Raw genomic sequence first — 22,370 nt, forward strand, 5'->3', positions numbered from 1 at the left:
ACAATTCAGCTCAAGCTGAGGAACAAAGCCCTAATGAAGGAGTTGTGCTTCACGCTGCCTTGCATCTAAAAAAGAAAAACGGTAGTATTTCCCGCACAAATGTGCTACAGCACATTTTTTATGATATAAAAAATAAAAAAATACATCAGCTACGAAATAATTAATAATGAATGATATGAGTAATAATTTGTGAAACATTACGTATACTCTGGAGAGGGTGAAATTGTATTTTGACCATTCTAATTATATTTAATAATAAAATTATAATGAAATTGTATTTTTACACAGTTTTGCACTGGCTTTAAAAATGCTTAAAAAATGTATTTGTGTTTTCTGTCTATTTCAGGTGCTGAAGGAACCCCGAATGAAGATGCAGTGAACTACGCAGCACTGCATTTTAAAAAGAGAAAAGGTAGCATGTCTGTCTGCATGTCTGTCTGCGTGTCTGTCTGTGCTGTCCGTCTGCATGTCTGTCTGCATGTCTGTCTGTCTGCATGTCTGTCTGCATGTCTGTCTGCATGTCTGTCTGCATGTCTGTCTGCATGCATGTCTGCCTGTCTGTCTGTCTGCCTGTCTGTCTGTCTGTCTGTCTGCCTGTCTGTCTGTCTGTCTGTCTGCCTGTCTGTCTGTCTGTCTGCCTGTCTGTCTGTCTGCCTGCATGTCTGTCTGTCTGTCTGTCTGTCTGTCTGCCTGTCTGCATGTCTGTCTGCCTGCATGTCTGTCTGCCTGCATGTCTGTCTGTCTGCGTGTCCGCCTGCGTGTCCGTCTTTGCTACGCTGCCATCTGACCGCACTGGCCAGACTGCGGGGCTAAGAGGGAAATGTTGAAATGTATTTTTACACGGCATGTTCATCCACCGCTTTGTCTATCAGAAACAGAACAGAAACAGAATCATCTAACAGAAACTGACGACAGTAGAGCAGCCCTCTGTGCTGTAAGTACTATTCATTTACCTCTTCATTCATTCATTCATTCATTTAAAACAGAACCACATGTTATTTTTGCACGTCTTGTAAGTATGTAATGCCATATCTGTGGCTGCAAGCCTTTTAAAACGTACTTTCATTCAGACTGAAGCCCTGCCTACTGAGGAAGACTCTGTGATTTATTCAGGGTTGGCCCTGACAACCAGAACTTGAAGAACATGTATAAATTCTTATTTTATTGCAGATGTCATTTGTTCAAGTAATTACATGTTGTTTTTTAAGTTAAGCCTTTCGGGTAACTCTTCATGAGGAACTTATCTGTGGTTCATCTGCTGATGTAGAAATGTGGTATTTTAATGAAATGGGGAAGTGGCCACTTATGCAAAGGAATGACATAAAGATAAACCTAAAATAATTTCGGCAGTGAAGGAGCAGTGATTCTTTTTTTATTGAGGGACACAAACAGTGCCTTTCACCAGCTGAATGCAAGGAATGTATCAATAAAGCTCTTGCCTTTAGATTTCATAAATAATTGCTTAATTGACTTATCTTTTATGAGTTGTTTTCTATTATGTCTGTTAAAGAGTTTTCTGTTCATAAATAAAACGAAATATACATATTATATTTTCAGCTTCAAAACCTTTTAAAATATTTTAGTTTTTAAAGTTAATTTTGAATGTTATTCAGAGAGTGTGATAAGTTCTTCAGAAAATATTATATGGTCTTTTGACAATGTTTTATATAATGTAGTTCTTTAGAAAATATACAATGGTCTCTTTCATAAGGTTCAAAATGGCCAAATACAGCTATCTGGTCTTCATGTTGGTTCATCAATCCCATCAATTCCCATCAATCTAACAGGACACATCTGGGCAACAAGAAACACCTGCCCATGTTCCAGTACTTTTTTTTTTAAAGTTGTTTCACAAATCTAGATAACAAATACCAGAAAATAAAAGCTGAGATTCCAATCTGTTGTCTCAGGTACATCTTTTGACCTCAAACCCAACTGAACTGTCTTCAGTATATAGTAAAAACAAAGGAATTGACCTCGCTGTTCCAATACTTTTGGAGGGGACAGTGGGTCCACTGGAGCAAGTGGGCTAACAGCGCCGCCTAGTGTTCAATCACTCTCATGACAACATGACTTCCATGTCCTGTATATACACTTAGTGAGCACATTATTAGGTATTTATTCTACTTCCTTTTTAGACTTACTAAGCCTTCTGCCACTGTAGCCTATCCACTTAGAGGTTTGACGCATTGTGTGTTCAGAGATGCTCTTCTGCATAACACTGATGTAATGTGTGGTTATTTGTGTTACTGTCACCTTCCTGTCAGCTTTGACCAGTCTGTCCCTTCTCCTCTGACCTCTCTCCTCAGCAACGTGTTTCTGTCTGCAGAACTGCTGCTCACTGGATGTTTTTTTGTTTTTTGCACAATTCTCTGCAAGCTCTAGAAACTGTTGTACATGAAAATCCCAGGAGATCAGCAGTTTTTGAGATACTCAAACCACCCTGCCTGGCACCAACAGTCATTCCTTGGTAAAAGTCAAATTTCTTACCCATTTTGACATTTGGTCTGAAAAACTGCTGAACCTTTTGATCACATCTGCATGCTTTTATGCCTTTAGTTGCTGCCACATGATTGGCTGATGAAATATTTCCATTAACATGATGGTGTACTGGTGTACCTAATAAAGTGCTCACTGAGTGTACAAATGTGGAATACTGAGAGAGAAAATATTTCGGAAGAAAAAAATGAACGTACACAAGTAAACTGCACCCAAGATTAATACAATGAATAACAAATTAACCAAATGTAATCCACATTCCTCATTCAGAGCTGATTGCAGAGGGCATATCCTGTAACCGGTACATCTATGCATCTTAATGTGATAACTGACATTTTAACTTGAATTGTATTGTCTATTGTTTTCTTCAGATAGGGGTAGCTATAGCTTTTCTAGATTAAAGTGCATCTAGAACATTCCATTACTGAGGAGCTGAGACAGGACCTCTGTTTTGTTATGAGCCTGGTTATTGGCTAGCATTGTCATGTGGAGACCCAGAAGCGGTGTGCTTTTATTCTCTTTTTCTGTGTTTGTTGTTGTTTAGTTTCAGGGCGTATCCAGTAGGTGGCGCTGTTGATCTCCAGTCCGACATCTGTACTTCCATCACTGTGATGTTCTCCCCTTCTGTGTCGCTCAGGATAAGTGTGTTTGTGAAATGGCTGCTGTCATGTAATGTTCATTAAGCTTATTTCCTGTAAAATGTCTTTGTTCATCCATGGGTGAGATTTGGCTCCAGTTGCCTGCACCCACTTCCTCTTACACTGAATTTGCTCCCATGTTATTGCTGTAAAAACTGTCATGTCTGCTGCTGGCCTTTTCGGGGGGGTTTAAAAATTGCTGTTTGATATACTAATATTACCAGTCGAGATGTAGCCCCCCGAACTAAGCCATTCCGTCAAAGATTATTGTTAAGTAACCTACTCCTTAATGTTATAATAAATCTCTATTGTAGCAGGCAAGAGTGGTCCTGAATGAACTGCATGATTGTATGCATTGCACTGCTGCCACACGATTGGCTGATTAGATAATCGCATGCAAAAGTAGGAGTACATATAGCACACACCATAGTGTTTGTCTAATACACACAGGACACACCATAGTGTTTGTCTGATACATACAGCACACACTATAGTGTTTGATACAAACAGCACACAACATAGTGTTTGTCTAATACATACGGCACACACCATATGTGAAACGGGTGTGGGGGGTTGGACCCAAAATGCACGACTCAGACAAAAGGGATGTGATGAAGTCCCGTCAGGGCCAAAACCGAAGTACAGTATCGAGGGAGAAAGCGGTCTCGTAATCTGTACCCCATGCAAAAAGTCCAGTAGCCAGGAAAGCTGTCAGCGGGGCAGAAGTACAGGCGGACGGTAGGCAGACTCAGGGTCGATAGGCAGGGCAACAATTTTGCAGATTTATAAGACTTGATCTGAAACTGAGCTTATATGCAGGTGTAGACAGGTGCAGACAATTAGCTTGAGAGCAGCATGAGAATGGAAATCAGGTGTGGAGGATTGACAAGTTACCAAGATAATTATGCCTCATTATGCTATCATTGGCCTCCACTGGCTTCCTATTGCCGCACGCATCCATTTCAAGGACCGAGTGTTGGCATTTCAGGCTGCTAAGGGGACTGCCCCACCTTACATACAATCCCTGATCACTCCCTACTCCCCAGCTAGACCACTCCGGTCTGCCAGCTCTGGTCGCCTTACGGTTCCCTCTCTACGTGCACCTGGCGGTCGAGCTGCACGTTCACGCCTGTTTTCCGTTCTGGTTCCTCAGTGGTGGAATGACTTGCCTACCACTGTCAGAACAGCAGAATCCCTCCCCCTATTTCGACGCAGACTCAAAACCCACCTTTTCAAACTCTACCTTAGTCCTCCCTCCTGATTTCCCCTGCCCCTCCTTTCTGATATCCCTATCCTTGTCTAACCCCCCCCCCCCCCCAAAAAAAAAAATGCACTTATGATCACAACTATGTTTAGAACAGCATTTCATGTGTATTTTGCTAGTTTCTGGATGTGATGCTTTGACTTATGGTCGAACCTATGCACTTGTAAGTCGCTTTGGATTAAAAGCATCTGCCAAATGACTAAAATGTAAATGTAAATGTAAATGTAAAATGTAGTAATGGTTAGTAATAAACCTATCCTGCCCTAGCGTCAGTAAATTAGTAAATGACATGCACAAGAAACGTAAGGTAAAAATGAACACATGGTCAGAATGTTAGTATGACCCAATCCTGATATAAAGTTAGTAGATTAGTAAGAAGATAAGGGAAATTGAAACAATTAGGGAAGCGTGAGTGACAGAAAGAGAGAGAGAAAGCATGAATGCAGAAAGACACAAAAAAGTGTATGCTAAACAATGAATGGAACATAACATGAAACAACATAAATCGTGACATAGGTTTGCGAAATGTGACATGAATAAACTACATTACGTGGCAAGACAAGACTAACAAGTAAGTCATAACAACTAAACATGAAACGTAACATGACATGAAAATGAAATGTAGCAAGAAATAAAACATAAAAACGTGGTTAGACTAGACTAACATAATACGTGACATGACAATAACGTAACTAAGACAATGACTAAACATCAAACATGACATGACAAACATGAAACGTGACAATATGCTTGGTGCAACAAGAATGTACCCCTGTCTGTCTCCCTCAGAAAATAAGTTTACACAACATTAATTTCTGTGTTCACACTTAAATATGTAACTGTGGAACGGCATAATCTTTGGTAATTATACATGTACACTTCTAGCACTTGGAACTTGGAACCTCAAGGGTCTTTCAGCGCACTTGTCCCTGGTTCTGAGTGTGTACTTTGTTGTACGTCGCTCTGGATGAGGCCGTATGCCAAATACCTGTAGTGCAACATGTGTTCCATTGTTTTATATACAGCCCTTTACACATATTTAACACGCAATCATCCTGAATTTCTCATTATTAGCTTGTCTAGTTAACAGTCTTTTTTCCCAACTGCTAAGTCCTGGTGCAGATTGTGCTTAATACAGAAAATAACTTTAACCTCACCTGAGTTTACTTGGGTGAATGTCCATTTGACATTGAGCATACTCTTATAGATTACTCTTTTACATCGCTGAGAAATATGAATTCAATAACTTTGGCAAATATTTTTGTACTTCTGCTTTTGTTTCTGTGCCTGGTTGGCCAATCACTTCCTCTGCAGTGGTTTTGCTTCTAATTTTAGTCTTAATCAGCCCATAGCCTGAAGTTAAAAATCAAGAATATGAATCAGCCACTGCAAACCTAAACAGAAATACAATTTCAAATACAAACTTATAAATTAAACTTTGCTGCCAAAAGTACATTTTGCTTTTGAAGTCAATGGTTGACAAGCAGGCTTTTTGTGTGTGTTTTTGTTTGGTTTGTCGGGCTATAAAAGGAAGTGTTGTTTCTGTGACGTATAAATATATAAATACATATCCCTGAGCGCGAGAAATGATTTTACTGCGCCCACCTCCTGCTGAGTGGTGTTCCGCTGCATACTGCGCCTTACCCATAATCCATCACACCAAGAGAATTTCTTTCAGTTTGGGACAATGATTCCTCGTTATACCATCGGCTGCTGGATTCTGTTGTTTTTTTCACCAGGATATGTTCACGTTCTTGCCAAAGGTGAGTTATGATCCGAGAATCTGAAGGATTAACAGGATTCAGATTAGTGATCATCTCTTGTGAAAAGCTTTCAGGTTTTGAAATGCACAATATTTTCATCCGATTTCAAGAATTGGTTGGAGCGTGTATTGAACATGTAATTGGCTGAATTATTAGTGAATGCATGATAACAATTTGAATGTTTGATCCACTAGTTGAAGTCGTCCGAGTAGCAAGGGGATTGGACGCCACGTTACGCTGCCCATCAAAGACGAGTTTTAAACCAACGTGGGAATGGAACGTGACACCGGGAAGTAACATCCAGACGTTGGTGTTGGAGAGCACTGCGTATCTGCTGGTGGAAAATTTTCAGAAGATGAACGAGGGTCTGTACTATTGTGTCAATGAAACAGATAAAAAATCTGTGGTGAAACTGGAAATACAAGAAGGTAAACACAATCTGAGCTGAAAAGCGGTTAAATAATCGTTCAAGTAATTTTGAGGCTACAGCATTAGCCTAAAAAATAAGTCTAAGAATTAAGTGTAATAAATACCTAATAAAGTGCTCGCTGAGTGTATGCGTTACGTTTGAATGTCATTTTTACTGTAATAATATTCAGTATTCAGACCCCATCACTTTTTGCACACAATTTGGAATGCCACAGCAATGGGTCTGAGTACTTATTTAAATGAGAAATATCAGTTTTTTATTTTTGAATGAATTAGCAAAAGTATCTAAAAACCTGTTTTCAATTTGCCATTTTGCCTTATTGCGTGTAGATTGATTGGCAAATACGGCAATTTTATCCATTTAAAATGAAACAATAAAGTGTGCAAAATGTGAAGGATTCTAAATTCTTTCTGAAGCCGCTGTATATTAACTGTACATATATACTGTATGTAAAAGTGTTTGTGATTTTTTTCCAGGTGTAAAAAATCTCACACCTGAATTGTTCAGACGCCCTAAGACGGGCCCGTTGCAGCTCTTTTGTGAAGCTCTGTCCGGTGCGAAGCTTGAGGGGATTTGGAGGCGGGAACAGACGGCTTCTGAAGGAGATTCCTGCAAACGGCATGGCACGGATCTTGCGCTCATTGAAAATCGGTCTGAAGTAAAGAATTGGGCTGACAACAAATTTGAGCTGCGCATCTCCCCGCTGCTTTGGGAAGACCATGGACACTACCGATGCGTTGTGTGTAAAGACCGCGGAATTTACGGAACATGCACTTATGAAATAATTACAGTTGATGGTAATGTCAGGCATTGTACATTCTCCAGAGTTATGCTTATTTAAGAACTGCAGAAATGCATTTAAAATGTAGTAAGATGTAAAGATTTAAAAATGATGAAAATGAACATTCAATTCATCTCTCAGTAAATCCCTTTTCTATTTCATGAATGCTCGTAGGTAATGTACTTGCTCATTAAGAACAAATGCCATTTTGTGGAATTTAAATGTCCAGTGTTTAATTCAGTTTTAACTTTAATTTTGTGATCCTTATTGGGCTCTATCTATTCTCTGTAAGGGTCTATCTAAAACTAAGCCGTTTACTGTGTATTAACATTTTATACGGGTCTATCTACGTCTAAACAGTTTACTGTGTATTGATTTGTCATACGGGTCTGTCTACTTGATGAATGTAGCCAACATTACATCCTTAAACTGTAAAGGAAGCTGTATTGTCCAGATGCATCCTGCCTCTGCTATCTATGCTATGTGGCCATCTTCAGTGAGATCGCTGTGCCTGTCTGCGTCCTCAGTGTACCAGGAACCTGCGGAGCTCATGGAGGGAGAAAATGGCTCCGTGGTTTGTAACGTTTCAAAAGCGAAAGAGGGCACCAGACTGTTGTGGATAGAGGTGGAAAGTCAGCAGAAGTTCGCCAGCGCTGACGGGTTCGGGATTCAGTTTGCTCTCTCGGTGAGAAACGCCACGCTGAAGCGGAGCGCTTGGGTGTGTGCCGTGTTTTACAAGGACCGTCTTCGAGCCCTGCTGCCGTTAAACCTGACGATAAAGAGACAACCCACACAAACCACGCAACCCACACAAACCACGCAACCCACGCAACCCACGCAACCCGACCAACCCACACAACCCGACCAACCCAACCAAACCAACCAACCCACTGGGCTCTCTGCTGGAGGTGAGGGAGGGACTGTCACACACCAAACAGAAACTACAGGTGTGTGTGTGTACATATTGTTCAGCATGTATGTATGCATGAATGTATGGACAGTATGCATGCATGTATTGTCATTCCAATCCCAAAAATAATCTGTTTTTCTCTAAACAACAAACTGAATGTATGCAACAGAAGACAGATAAATTGTCAAATGGGTTTCATGTTGTGTGTACATTTGTACTGTATGCATGTGTGTGTGTGCACCTAGCCTATGTTTGTGAATAATTCATCTTTTTTTTTAAATTTAGGAATCAGTCCATATTATCTTCCACTAGTCTGTTTCACTGGTCTTCTCCTGTGCCTTGCAACTGTGCTCATAATCTATATAAAAATGAGACATCGGAGACATGAAGGTAAGGAACAGCACTATTTATTTTTAATATTTGTCATGCGATGCAAGCCTCATTTATTTACTTCATGATGCTTTTATCTCATTTTGGCCAGCATATTTAATCAATTATGATCAATTATGTGTTCTGTACCTGTTATGTTCCTGTGTTCTGTGTGTTAGTTTATCATTGTTTTTTTATCATCATTCTTGTAATTTATTATTTTTCATATTCATGTCTGGTGTTCTGTTTATATTCATTCGTCTTTGCACTCGTCTTCCCCTGTGATGTCTGAGTCTGAATGTTTACTAGCCCAGTCACTACCCTGTCTGCGTGCCCCACTATTCGGGTGTTTACGGTAGTTCCGGGGTTCAGTCTTCCTTCCAATCTTACATTCCTTACTTCCTGCTTTCTCTCCATTTCATGTTTGTACATAGCACTAATATACTAATCCAAACTAACATAGAATTTGTACAGTACTAATTATACTAACACACTAATATGTTTGTCAAACTAACAAACTAACATTCACTAGTTTTGGGTATTTGTAATTTAAATCACTTAACTAACTTACTAACGCATCTCCAGTTTCAATTCTGTTCTGTAACTCCGCCTCCCTATTCTGTCACTGATGACTTGCTTAGTTTCAGCGAAGTATTCGCACCTGTCTCTCTATATCTCTGCATCTCCTGATTCTCTGCAATTGTCTACTCTCTAGTCCGGAGCCGTTTGTATTGCATGTTTTCGTTTCCCCGTTTCCCCGTTTCCTCGTTATTGTCCTATTACCCTTTCATGTGTCTCACCTGATGTTTATTTGTTAGACCGCCCTCACTCCTAGTTTGTCTCATTCCCCTGTGTATTTATACCTGTCCTTTTCAGTTGCACGCTGCTAGTTTGTCTTGTCCTGTTCTGTTCCCGAGCCCTTGTTTCCATCCCCCAGTTCTAGCCTCCTTGTTTTCTTGCCCCTGCCCTTGTTCCTGAGTCCTTGCCCTTGGTTTTCTGGTTATCTGGTTTTCTGTTGAACTTGGTTTTCTGGTTTTGACCCCTGCCTGCTTCCCCGGACTCTTCTTCTTTTGTTGGATTCTGTACTTCTGCATTTTTGGACGGACCCCCTGGGTTTGACCCTGGCATGTTTTTCGACTCTGCTCTGTCTGCCCCTGCTGTAATTAAATCGCCATTTTTCTGCACCCCCGTCTGCTTCTGGTTCCTCTGTTCCCCCCTGCATAACAGAACCTGATGTATGTGCAAGATGTATGTGTGTGTATGTATCACATTTGAGTGTGTGTCAGTGTGAGTCAGTGTGTGTGTGTATGTGTGTGTATGTATCACATTTGAGTGTGTGTCAGTGTGTGTTTGTGTATGTGTGTATATGTATCTCAGCATCTGCGTGTGTGTCAGTGTGTTTGTGTGTGGCATATAAACAGGGGCCCGGGTTATGTTAAAATTGTGCATTTGATTTTTTTTGTGAGGCAGTAAGTCTTTCCTGTAAAATATGATCCAATCATAGATAGTCAGATGTGCAGTATTCACTTTGTGCCTGGGTAAAGATAAAAAATAAAAGCTACAATTTGTTAATAGGAATTTTGCTTTGTAGTTTACAGTATAGTGCTGTATTTGCTTGACTGGGGTGGGTGGTTGGAGACCCAGTGTAGCCGCATTAGGATCTTATTTGTTTCACACTGTGTTGTGTACAAAAGCGTTGTGGCGTTAAATGCATTAATTTTTGTTTCCTGTCTGTTCTTCTCTCTTCAAGGTGCTGAACAAACCCAAAACGATGAGGCTGTCCAGTATGCTTCCGTTCGTTTTAAAAAGAACAAAGGTAGTATTTTCCCTGCATTGATAAACAGAATAGATACGATATCTGCATCACAGTAATGCTCAGGATGATGGGTGTGTGGTTCTGAAGTCAATGTCCATGAAAACCAAGAAAACACTTGCACTCCAAAAAAGGAAAAATTCAAAAACCGAGATAAATCAAATAAAGTACTAAAGTACTACTACTATTGGGTGAAAACAGAAAGGTGCCAAAACGAAAAGTGCAGTAAACATACAGTGCAGTCAGAAAACCATCTTCAGTGCTCACGTATAAAGGGCAAAATGTGACCGGCAGAGGTAGGCTAGCCAGCAGCCAGAGACGGTTTATTTATTTATTTTATTTCTCCTTTATTTAACCAGGTGAGTCTCTTTTACAAGGGAGCCCTGGCCAAGGGAGGAGCAGGCAGAGAGTACAACATAATGTTCAGTACAATACAAAGGCACAACACAGTTACACATTAATACAATCTCAAGTAAAACAGGTTCATTCCTCAGTTAGCGGACGCACAGCACTGACACCTGAATACACGTGGAGACTGCATTTTACCAGGAGACATGAGCAGAAATGCAGCATCTAGACGGGACCAGAACCAGCACAGTGCTGTACGCAGGAACCCACATGAGGATGTGTGTTTACACCACACGAGCAAAGGAGCAGAGGGGAGCATCTCACAGAAGGGATGTGTGAAAACCATGAGAAATAGTATTTTTACACAGTGATGTGTTCACAAGTGTTAAAAAAGCATTTATTTGTGTTTTGGAAATACAATTCAGCTCAAGCTGAGGAACAAAGCAATAATGAAGGAGTTGTGCTTCACGCTGCCTTGCATCTAAAAAATAAAAACAGAAGTATTTCCCGCACAAATGAGCTACATTAAATTTTTTTGCCACCCAAGACAATTTTTTCTGATATAAAAATCAGCTAATCTGCAAAATAATTAATAATTAAAATCATAATTTATCATGAATCATATTAGTAATAATTTGTGAAATATTACATATACTCTTTGGAGAGGGTGAAATTGTATTTTTACCATTCTAATTATATTTAATTATAAAATTATAATGAAATTGTATTTTACACAGTTATTTGTGCACTGGCTTTAAAAATGCTTAAAAAATGTATTTGTCTATTTCAGGTGCTGAAGGAACCCCGAATGAAGATGCAGTGAACTACGCAGCACTGCATTTTAAAAAGAGAAAAGGTAGCATGTCTGTCTGCATGTCCGTCTGCGTGTCTGTCTGCATGTCCGTCTGCATGTCCGTCTGCATGTCCGTCTGCATGTCTGTCTGTCTGTCTGCATGTCTGTCTGCATGTCTGTCTACATGTCTGTCTGCATATCCGTCTGTCTGCGTGTCCGTCTGTCTGCGTGTCCATCTGTCTGCGTGTCTGTCTGTCTGCATGTCTGTCTGTGTGTCCGTCTGCATGTCTGTCTGCATGTCTGTCTGTGTGTCTGTCTGTCTGCATGTCTGCATGTCCGTCTGCCTTTCTGTCTGCATGTCCGTCTGCTTGTCTGTCCGCATGTCTGTCTGCATGTCCGTCTGCATGTCTGTCTGCGTGTCTGTCTGCGTGTCTGTCTGCATGTCTGTCTGCATGTCCGTCTGCTTGTCCGTCTGCTTGTCTGTCCGCATGTCTGTCTGCATGTCCGTCTGCATGTCTGTCTGCATGTCCGTCTGCATGTCTGTCTGCATGTCCGTCTGCATGTCTGTCTGCATGTCTGTCTGCATGTCCGTCTGCATGTCCGTCTGCATGTCTGTCTGCTTGTCTGTCCGCATGTCCGTCTGCATGTCCATCTGCATGTCTGTCTGCATGTCTGTCTGCGTGTCTGTCTGTCTGCATGTCTGTCTGCATGTCTGTCTGCATGTCTGTCTGCTTGTCTGTCCGCATGTCTGTCTGCATGTCTGTCTGCATGTCCGTCTGCATGTCCGTCTGCATGTCTGTCTGCATGTCTGTCTGCATGTCTGTCTGCATGTCCGTCTGCATGTCCGTCTGCATGTCTGTCTGCATGTCTGTCTGCGCTACGCTGCCATCTGACCGCACTGGCCAGACTGTGGGGCTAAGAGGGAAATGTTGAAATGTATTTTTACACGGCATGTTCATCCACCGCTTTCTTCTATCTTTCAACAGAAACTGATGACTGTAGAGCAGCCCTCTGTGCTGTAAGTACTATTCATTTACCTCTTCATTCATTCATTCATTCATTCATTCATTCATTTAAAACAAAAACACATGTTTTTTTTGCATGTCTTGTAAGTATGTAATGCCATATCTGTGGCTGCAAGCCTTTTAAAACGTTCTTTCATTTAGACTGAAGCCCTGCCTACTGAGGAAGACTCTGTGATTTATTCACGGTTGGCCCTGACAACCAGAACTTGAAGAAAATGTATGAAGTTTCATTTTATTGCAGATGTCATTTGTTCAAATAATTACATGTTTTGGCAGTGAATGTATAAAATAAATCTAAATAAATAAAACAAAATATACTTGTTTTGTTTTCAGCTTCAAAACCTTTTAAAATAATTTAGTTTTTAAAGTTAATTTTGAATGTTATTCACAGAGTGTGATAATTTCTTTAGAAAATATTATATGGACTTTTTACAATGTTTTATATCATGTAGTTCTTTAGAAAATATACAATGGTCTCTTTTATAAGGTTCAAAATGGCCAAATACAGCTCTCTGGTCTTCATGTTGGTTCATGTTTTCTTGCACTAATGCAGTCTTCACAGGCAAAACCCAAGGCTAAAACCAAGAGTAGACATTCAGAACTATTTATTATTTAACCGATCAATCTAACAGGACACATCTGGGCAACAAGAAACACCTGCCCATGTTCCAGTACTTTTGCTCACCTGAAAATTGGGTGGTCTGATACAAAAGGTGATATGTTCTAAGTTGTTTCACAAATCTAGATAAAAAATACCAGAAAATAAAAGTTGAGATTCCAAACTCTTTTGACCTCAATCCCAATTGTCTTCAGTGTATAGTAAAAACAAAGGAATTGACCTCGCTGTTCCAGTACTTTTGGAGGGGACAGTGGGTCCACTGGAGCAAGTGGGCTAACAGCGCCGCCTAGTGTTCAATCACTCTCATGACAACAAATGACTTCTATGTACTGTATATACACTTAGTGAGCACATTATTAGGTATTTATTCAACTTATTTTTTTAGACTTATTAAGTCTTCTGCCAATGTAGCCTATCCACTTAGAGGTTTGACGCATTGTGTGTTCAGAGATGCTCTTCTGCATACCACTGATGTAATGTGTGGTTATTTGTGTTACTGTCACCTTCCTGTCAGCTTTGACCAGTCTGGCCCTTCTCCTCTGACCTCTCTCATTAACAAGGCGTTTCTGTCTGCAGAACTGCTGCTCACTGGATGTTTTTTGTTTTTTGCACAATTCTCTGCAAACTCTAGAAACTATTGTACATGAAAATCCCAGGAGATCAGCAGTTTCTGAGATACTCAGACCACCCTGCCTGGCACCAACAATCATTCCTCGGTCAAAGTCACTTTTCTTACCCATTCTGACATTTGGTCTGAAAAACTGCTGAACCTCTTCATCACATCTTTTATGTATGTTTTTATGCCTTTAGTTGCTGCCACATGATTGGCTGATGAAATATTTCCATTAACAGGATGGTGTACTGGTGTACCTAATAAAGTGCTCACTGAGTGTACAAATCTGGAATACTGAGAGGAAATATTTCGGAAGAAAAAAGGGAACATACACAAGTAAACTGCACCCGAGATTAATAAAATTAATAACAAATTAACCAAATGTAATCCACATTCCTCATTCAGAACTGATTGCACAGGGCATTTCCTGTAAATGGTACATCTATTCATTTTATTGTGATAACTGACATATTAACCTGAATTGTATTGTCGATTGTTTTCTTCAGATAGGGGTATCTATAGCTTTTATAGATTAAAGTGCATCTAGAACATTCCATTACTGAGTAGCTGAGACAGGACCTCTGTTTTGTTATGAGCCTGGTGATTGGCTAGCATTGTCATGTGGAGACCCAGAAGCGGAGAAACTGTGTGTGTGTGTGTGTGTGTGTGTGTGTGTGTGTTTTGTGTGTGTGGTGTGTGTGTGTGTGTGTGTGTGTGTGTGTGGTGTGTGGTGTGTGGTGTGTGGTGTGTGGTGTGTGTGTGTGTGTGTGTGTTGTGGTGTGTGTGTGTGGTGTGTGTAGTGGTAACTTATAGGTCTGACCCACACTACAAGGGACATTACATTACATTTAGATTACAGACATTCAGCAGACACTCTTATCCAGAGCAACATACAATGAAGTGCAAATTCAATCATTCAAAAATAATAAAAAATTTCAGAAATGTTAAAAAATCTAGATATATTTGCTGTCCAAGAAATGTATATTATATATTAAAATACATAACATACGAAACAATAAATAATATGTGTCATATTCACTATAATTAATATATTTAAATACTTAATATACTGTAGGCTTTGGTTTTAAGTATTTAGGGTGTAGGTGTATTGTGGAAATTCTCCATGTTGGCAGAAAAAGAACCAAAGAATTTATGTCATTCTCCAAATTCAGTACGCACGCATCTATGAAAGCCTGTGGATAATATTACTTCTCCGTTAAGTTTTTCTATTTAGAAATGACCATATGTCTGAGCAGAAGGCTATCCCAGCATACACTGGGCGAAAGGCAGGAATACACCCTGGACAGGTCGGCAGTCTATCACAGGGCACACACACCATTCACTCACACACTCATACCTACAGGCAATTTAGACTCTCCAATCAGCCAAACGTGCATGTCTTTGGACTGTGGGAGGAAACCTGGAGGAAACCCACGCAGACACGGGGAGAACATGCAAACTCCGCACAGAGAGGCCCCGGCCGACGGGGATTCGAACCCAGGACCTCCTTGCTGTGAGGCGGCAGTGCTACCCACTGCACCATCCGTGCCGCCGGAACATAACATGAAACAACATAAATCGTGACATAACAATTTTGCAAAATGTGACATGAATAAAATACATAACGTGGCAAGACAAGACTAATAATTAAGTCATGAGAACTAAACATGAAACGTAACATGACATGAAAATGAGATGTAACAAGAAATAAAACATAAAAACGTGGTTCGGCTAGACTAACATAATACGTGACATGACAATAACGTAACTAAGACAATAACTAAACATAAAACATGACATGACAAACATGAAACGTGACAATATGCTTGGTGCAACAAGAATGTACCCCTGTCTGTTTCCCTCAGAAAATAAGTTTACACAACATTAATTTCTGTGTTCACACTTAAATATTTAACTGTGGAATGGCGTAATCTTTGGTAATTATACATGTACACTTCGAGCACTTGGAACTTGGAACCTCAAGGGTCTTTCAGCGCACTTGTCCCTGGTTATGAGTGTGTACTTTGTTGTACGTCGCTCTGGATAAGGCCGTATGCCAAATGCTTGTAGTGTAACGTGTGTTCCATTGTTTTATATACAGCCCTTTACACGTATTTAACATGCAATCATCCTGTTCGTGACATAACAATTTTGCTAAATGTGACATGAATAAAATACATAACGTGGCAAGACAAGACTAATAATTAAATCATAACAACTAGACATGAAACGTAACATGACATGAAAATGAGGTATGCTAGTTTGAAAGTTGATTGTACTCTTCAAGGGTCTGAATTTCTGTATGTTTACACTAGGACTCGGAACTGTACTGTCCTCTCAGGTCTACTTTTGCACTTGTTCTTGTGATCGATCTGCACTTTGTTGTACGTCGCTCTGGATAAGAGCGTCTGCTAAATGCCACGTAATGTAATGTAATGTAATGTAATGAATTTCTCATTCTTAACATGTCTAGTTAACAGTCTTTTTTCCCAACTGCTAAGACCTGGTGCTGATTGCGTCTGTGCTTAATACAGAAAATAACTTTAACCTCACCTGAGTTTACTTGGGAGAATGTCCATTTGACATTGACCATACTCTTATAGATTACTCTTTTACATTGCTGAGAAATAACTATGGCAAATATTTTTGTACTTCTGCTTTTGTTTCTGTGCCTGGGTGGCCAATCACTTCCTCTGCAGTGGTTTTGCTTCTAATTTTAGTCTTAATCAGCCCTTAGCCTGAAGTTAAAAATCAAAAATATGAATCAGCCACTGCAAACCTCAACAGAAATACAATTGCAAATACAAACTTATAAATTAGACTTTGCTGCAAAAAGTACATTTTGCCTTTGAAGTCAATTGATGACAAGCAGGCTTTTTGTGACTGTATTTGAGTTTTTTTTGTTTTGTTTGTCGGGTGATAAAAGGAAGTGTTCTTACTGTGACGTATAAATATATAAATACATATCCCTGAGAGCGACAAATTATTTTACTGCGCCCACCTCCTGCTGAGTGGTGTTCCGCTGCGTACTGCGCCTATCCTATAATCCATCACACCAAGAGAATTTCCGTTGGACAATGATTCCTCGTTATACCATCGGCTGCTGGATTCTGTTGTTTTTTTCACCAGGATATTATCACGTTCTTGCCAAAGGTGAGTTATGATCCGAGAATCTAAAGGATTAACAGGATTCAGATTCAGATTTTCTTGTGAAAAGCTAGTGCCAGGACCCTGGTAGCTGGGCTGGATTTGCCAGTTCAGTGGGTCTCGGCGTGCACGTTGATCAACGCGCGTGTGACGTGCTGGCCGCCGGGTTTTGGGGGCGTGATGCAGCTATTTCCTGTTTGCCTAACGAAACGGGGTTTAAAAGAATTTATAGCGTGTTGATTATTCTTTTCAGTTCGTTTGGGTTTCTTGTTCTTTCTTGGTTTTTTTTGTTGTAGGAGTAGTGGGGAAGTCGAAGGGAGGTGGGGTTGGTGCGAGTCTGTGGCGTGCTCGGTGTTATTGTTAGAATAAATAAAATAAAGCTTTTGCCCTTTACCTGCTTCGTTCTGAGCTCCTTGTGGTGGGTGGGTTCTGCATAAGAATAATAGGAACCCGTTGAGGGGGCGCGAGTCCGCTGGTGCCTTTCCCGATCCCGACACTTTCAGGTTTTGAAATGCACAATATTTTCTTCTGATTTCAAGAATTGGTTGGAGCGTGTATTGACCATGTAATTGGCTGAATTATTAGTGAAAGCATGAGAACAATTGAAATGTTTGTTCCACTAGTTGAAGTCGTCCGAGTAGCACGGGGATTGGACGCCACGTTACGCTGCACATCAAATACGAGTTTTAAACCAACGTGGGAATGGAACGTCAACCTGGGAAGTAACATCCAGACGTTGGTGTTGAAGAGCACTGCGTATCTGCTGGTGGAAAATTTTCAGAAGATGAACGAGGGGCTGTACTACTGTGTCAATGAAACGGATAAAAGATCTGGGTTGAAACTGGAAATACAGAAAGGTAAATACAATATGAGCTGAAAAGCCATTCACGTAATTTTGAGGCTACAGCAGTAGCCTAACAAATAAGTCTAAAAATTAAGTGTAATAAATACCTAATAAAGTGCTCGCTGAGTGTATGCGTTACGATTGAATGTAATTTTTACTGTAATAATATTCAGTATTCAGACCCCATCACTTTTTGCACACAATTTGGAATGCCACAGCAATGGGTCTGAGTACTTATTTAAATTAGAAAAATCTGTTTTATATTTAGAATTAATTAGCAAAAATAACTAAAAACATGTTTTCTATTTGCCATTTTGGGTTATTGCGTGTAGATTGATTGGCAAAAACGGCAATTTTATCCATTTAAAATAAAATAAATAGTGTGCAAAATGTGAAGGATTCTAAATACTTTCTTAAGCCGCTGTATATTAACTGTACGTGTATACTGTATATGTATATGTATATGTATGTGTTTGTGATTTTCCAGGTGTAAAAGATCTCACACCTGTGTTCAGACGCCCTAAGACAGGCCCGTTGCAGCTCTTTTGTGAAGCTCTGACCGGTGCGAAGCTTGAGGGGTTTTGGAGGCGGGAACAGACGGCTTCTGAAGGAGGTTCCTGCAAACGGCGTGGCACGGATCTTGCGCTCTTTGAAAATCGGTCTGAAGTAAAGAATTGGGCTGACAACAAATTTGAGCTGCGCATCTCCCCGCTGCTTTGGGAAGACCATGGACACTACCGATGCGTTCTGTGTAATGACCGCGGAATTTACGGAACATGCAATTATGAAATAATTACAGTTGATGGTAATGTCAGGCATTGTACATTCTCCACAGTTATGCTTATTTAAGAACTGCAGAAATGCATTTAAAATGTAGTAAGATGTAAAGATTTTAAAATGATGAAAATGAAAATTTAATTCTATCTCCCAGTAAATCCCTTTTCTATTTCATCAATGCTCGCAGGTAATGTACTTGCTCATTAAGAGCAAATGCCATTTTGTGGAATTTAGATGCTTTTCCATAAAATGTCCAGTGTTTAATTTAGTTTTACCTTTAATTCTGTGATCCTTATTGGGCACTATCTATTCTCTGTAAGGGTCTGTCTAAAACTAAACAGTTTACTGTGTATTGATATGTCATACGGGTCTGTCTGCTTGATGCATGTAGCCAACATTACATCCTTAAACTGTAAAGGAAGCTGTATTGTCCAGATGCATCCTGCCTCTGCTATCTATGCTATGTGGCCATCTTCAGTGAGATCGCTGTGCCTGTCTGCGTCCTCAGTGTACCAGGAACCTGCGGAGCTCATGGAGGGAGAAAATGGCTCCGTGGTTTGTAACGTTTCAAAAGCGAAAGAGGGCACCAGACTGTTGTGGATAGAGGTGGAAAGTCAGCAGAAGTTCGCCAGCGCTGACGGGTTCGGGATTCAGTTTGCTCTCTCGGTGAGAAACGCCACGCTGAAGCGGAGCGCTTGGGTGTGTGCCGTGTTTTACAAGGACCGTCTTCGAGCCCTGCTGCCGTTAAACCTGACGATAAAGAGACAACCCACACAAACCACGCAACCCACACAAACCACGCAACCCACGCAACCCACGCAACCCGACCAACCCACACAACCCGACCAACCCAACCAAACCAACCAACCCACTGGGCTCTCTGCTGGAGGTGAGGGAGGGACTGTCACACACCAAACAGAAACTACAGGTGTGTGTGTGTACATATTGTTCAGCATGTATGTATGCATGAATGTATGGACAGTATGCATGCATGTATTGTCATTCCAATCCCAAAAATAATCTGTTTTTCTCTAAACAACAAACTGAATGTATGCAACAGAAGACAGATAAATTGTCAAATGGGTTTCATGTTGTGTGTACATTTGTACTGTATGCATGTGTGTGTGTGCACCTAGCCTATGTTTGTGAATAATTCATCTTTTTTTTTAAATTTAGGAATCAGTCCATATTATCTTCCACTAGTCTGTTTCACTGGTCTTCTCCTGTGCCTTGCAACTGTGCTCATAATCTATATAAAAATGAGACATCGGAGACATGAAGGTAAGGAACAGCACTATTTATTTTTAATATTTGTCATGCGATGCAAGCCTCATTTATTTACTTCATGATGCTTTTATCTCATTTTGGCCAGCATATTTAATCAATTATGATCAATTATGTGTTCTGTACCTGTTATGTTCCTGTGTTCTGTGTGTTAGTTTATCATTGTTTTTTTATCATCATTCTTGTAATTTATTATTTTTCATATTCATGTCTGGTGTTCTGTTTATATTCATTCGTCTTTGCACTCGTCTTCCCCTGTGATGTCTGAGTCTGAATGTTTACTAGCCCAGTCACTACCCTGTCTGCGTGCCCCACTATTCGGGTGTTTACGGTAGTTCCGGGGTTCAGTCTTCCTTCCAATCTTACATTCCTTACTTCCTGCTTTCTCTCCATTTCATGTTTGTACATAGCACTAATATACTAATCCCAACTAACATAGAATTTGTACAGTACTAATTATACTAACACACTAATATGTTTGTCAAACTAACAACTAACATTCACTAGTTTTGGGTATTTGTAATTTAAATCACTTAACTAACTTACTAACGCATCTCCAGTTTCAATTCTGTTCTGTAACTCCGCCTCCCTATTCTATCACTGATGACTTGCTTAGTTTCAGCGAAGTATTCGCACCTGTCTCTCTCTATCTCTGCATCTCCTGATCCTCTGCAATTGTCTACTCTCTAGTCCGGAGCCGTTTGTATTGCATGTTTTCGTTTCCCCGTTTCCCCGTTTCCTCGTTATTGTCCTATTACCCTTTCATGTGTCTCACCTGATGTTTATTTGTTAGACCGCCCTCACTCCTAGTTTGTCTCATTCCCCTGTGTATTTATACCTGTCCTTTTCAGTTGCACGCTGCTAGTTTGTCTTGTCCTGTTCTGTTCCCGAGCCCTTGTTTCCATCCCCCAGTTCTAGCCTCCTTGTTTTCTTGCCCCTGCCCTTGTTCCTGAGTCCTTGCCCTTGGTTTTCTGGTTATCTGGTTTTCTGTTGAACTTGGTTTTCTGGTTTTGACCCCTGCCTGCTTCCCCGGACTCTTCTTCTTTTGTTGAATTCTGTACTTCTGCTTTTTGGACGGACCTCCTGGGTTTGACCCTGGCATGTTTTTCGACTCTGCTCTGTCTGCCCCTGCTGTAATTAAATCGCCATTTTTCTGCACCCCCGTCTGCTTCTGGTTCCTCTGTTCCCCCCTGCATAACAGAACCTGATGTATGTGCAAGATGTATGTGTGTGTATGTATCACATTTGAGTGTGTGTCAGTGTGAGTCAGTGTGTGTGTGTATGTGTGTGTATGTATCACATTTGAGTGTGTGTCAGTGTGTGTTTGTGTATGTGTGTATATGTATCTCAGCATCTGCGTGTGTGTCAGTGTGTTTGTGTGTGGCATATAAACAGGGCCCCGGGTTATGTTAAAATTGTGCATTTGATTTTTTTTGTGAGGCAGTAAGTCTTTCCTGTAAAATATGATCCAATCATAGATAGTCAGATGTGCAGTATTCACTTTGTGCCTGGGTAAAGATAAAAAATAAAAGCTACAATTTGTTAATAGGAATTTTGCTTAGTAGTTTATAGTATAGTGCTGTATTTCCTTGACTGGGCTGGGTGGTTGGAGCCCCAGTGTAGCCGCATTAGGATCTTACTTGTTTCACAGAGTGATGTGTACAAAAGCTTTGTGGTTTCAGCCATAAAATGCATTCATTTGTGTTTCCTGTCTGTTCTTCTCTCTTCAAGGTGCTGAACAAACCCAAAACGATGATGCTGTCCACTATGCTTCCGTTCGTTTTAAAAAGAACAAAGGTAGTATTTTCCCTGCACTGAAACAGAATAGATACGATATCTGCATCACAGTAATGCTCAGGATGATGGGTGTGTGGTTCTGAAGTCAATGTCCCTAAAAACCAAGAAAATACTTGCACTCCAAAAAAGGAAAAATTCAAAAACCGAGATATATCAAATAAAGTACTAAAGTACTACTACTATTGGGTGAAAACAGAAAGGTGCCAAAACGAAAAGTGCAGTAAACATACAGTACAGTCAGAAAACCATCTTCAGTGCTCATGTATAAAGGGCAAAATGTGCCCCGCAGAGGTAGGCTAGCCAGCAGCCAGAGAAGGTTTATTTATTTATTTTATTTCTCCTTTATTTAACCAGGTGAGTCTCTTTTACAAGGGAGCCCTGGCCAAGGGAGGAGCAGGCAGAGAGTACAACATAATGTTCAGTACAATACAAAGGCACAACACAGTTACACATGAATACAATCTCAAGTAAAACAGGTTCATTCCTCAGTTAGCGGACGCACAGCACTGACACCTGAATACACGTGGAGACTGCATTTTACCAGGAGACATGAGCAGAAATGCAGCATCTAGACGGGACCAGAACCAGCACAGTGCTGTACGCAGGAACCCACATGAGGATGTGTGTTTACACCACACGAGCAAAGGAGCAGAGAG

At 40.5% G+C, this 22,370-nt stretch overlaps 1 long non-coding RNA gene across 1 annotated transcript; it reads left to right on the top strand.

Annotated features, from left to right (window-relative positions):
• Positions 1-6,014: 6,014 nt before the first annotated feature.
• On the top strand, positions 6,015-7,354 carry LOC133132201 (uncharacterized). The gene is made up of 3 exons (XR_009709089.1): positions 6,015-6,164; positions 6,359-6,592; positions 7,071-7,354. It is a non-coding gene; the product is annotated as an uncharacterized LOC133132201 (long non-coding RNA).
• Positions 7,355-22,370: the final 15,016 nt, after the last annotated feature.

This window comes from Conger conger, chromosome 7, assembly GCF_963514075.1.
Source record: "Conger conger chromosome 7, fConCon1.1, whole genome shotgun sequence".
In the NCBI taxonomy this organism is placed as follows: domain Eukaryota; kingdom Metazoa; phylum Chordata; class Actinopteri; order Anguilliformes; family Congridae; genus Conger; species Conger conger.